Source organism: Gekko japonicus, unplaced genomic scaffold (assembly GCF_001447785.1).
Source record: "Gekko japonicus isolate JY-2015 unplaced genomic scaffold, Gekko_japonicus_V1.1 scaffold2187, whole genome shotgun sequence".
Classification (NCBI taxonomy): Eukaryota; Metazoa; Chordata; class Lepidosauria; order Squamata; family Gekkonidae; genus Gekko; species Gekko japonicus.
The window spans coordinates 28,211-30,022 of NW_015164726.1; positions in this window are offsets into that span (position 1 = coordinate 28,211).

A 1,812-nucleotide genomic window follows, 5' to 3' on the forward strand; every position below is an offset into this window, starting at 1 on the left:
CCTGTTAGTGTTCTTTGAGGGGGTGAACAAACATGTGGACAAGGGGGATCCAATAGATATTGTTTACCTTGACTTCCAGAAAGCTTTTGATAAAGTTCCTCATCAAAGGCTCCTAAGTAAGCTCAAAAATCATGGGATAGAAGGACAAGTCCTTTTATGGATCAAAAACTGGCTAGTTCATAGAAAACAGAGAGTGAGTGTAGGTGGGCAATTTTCTCAGTGGAGGGTGGTAAGCAGTGGGGTACCGCAGGGATCAGTACTTGGTCCACTGCTTTTTAACTTGTTCATTAATGATTTGGAGTTGGGAGTAAGCAGTGAAGTGGCTAAATTTGCGGATGATACAAAGTTGTTCAGGGTGGTGAAAACCAGTGAGGATTGTGAGGCACTCCAAGGGGATCTGTCAAGGATGGGCGAGTGGGCGTCAACATGGCAAATGGGGTTCAATGTGGCCAAGTGCAAGGTGATGCACATTGGAGCCAAAATCCTAACTATAAATACACATTGCTGGGGTCTGAACTGGCAGAGACTGATCAAGAGAGAGATCTTGGAGTCGTAGTAGATAACTCACTGAAAATGTCAAGAGAGTGTGTGACTGCAATAAAAAAGGCCAATGCTATGCTGGGGATTATTAGGAAGGGTATTGAAAACAGATCAGCCAATATCATAATGCCCCTATATAAATCAATGGTGCGAGTTGGTTTCATGATGAGTCTTGTACTGCAGTTACTTCCCCGGCCACTTCATTGCTCACATGGCTCAAGTGCAGAATGGGAGCAACTATCCCAGAGCAGAGGCAAAGAAGATCTATAGCTCAATCTCTTCAGAACTTGGAAACTAAAATGGGTCAGCATTTGAATGAGAGACCACCAAGGAAGGCAATGACAAACCACTGCTATTTCTCACTTGCCTTGAAAGCCCCTTGGTTGCCACTTGATGGCATTTATGCATGTACATACTGCTGTGGTCTGCAATATCTGAAAGACTACCTCTACCTGTAATTTTCTGCCCTTGCGGTCAGAAAAACTGAGCAAGGGGCTTTGTTATCGGAACCTCTTCATCACCGGTACACCTGGTAGGGTCTTCCACAATGGCTGGCTTCACTGCCAATCCAAGGTTTGGGACCCCAGGAGCTTTGGCTGCCTCCATCAGTAAAGGTCTTCTGTCAAGAACTGAACATTAATTATTCCAGGAGACCTTTGTGTATTATTTTTCTTTTTTGTATTTTGTGTGTATGTGTGTGTGCGCATTTGTGTGTGTGCTTGCGAGACTGGAAGTCATGGTGACTTCTGGTAACCCCTAGTGGAGCTAGAATGTTTCAAAGACGTGGCTTTGATATTACCTGCCTCTGTGTCCCCGCCCTGGTATTCCTTGGAGGTTGCCTTTCCAAGTACTTGCCAGGGTCAGCCCTGCTTAGCTTCCAAGATCTGACAAGTTTGGGCTTGCCTGGGCTACTTAACCTGTTGCTGGTTTTAACCTTAAAAAAAAGTTTTTCCAGTTTTAATTGTTACAGTGATCTCGCCCACTTCCACCCTTCATTTATTTATTTATTTATTTTGGGATTTATATCCTGCCCTACCCAAACGGCTCAGGGCGGCTAACAGGCGGCTATGCCGGATTAAAAAGTAAAATACAATAAAACATTATTACATACATAGTAAAATTGGTGCTCTGAGATTCTCTAAGACTCCCCAAGATGTGCGGTATCCCGCGTTGGCGGCCAGCATTATTAGTAGCGTGAGCGCCAGGAATGATATTTTCCCCATCTCCGCCGGGCGGCATCTACCCCCCTCCCAATAATAGGGGTAGATGATA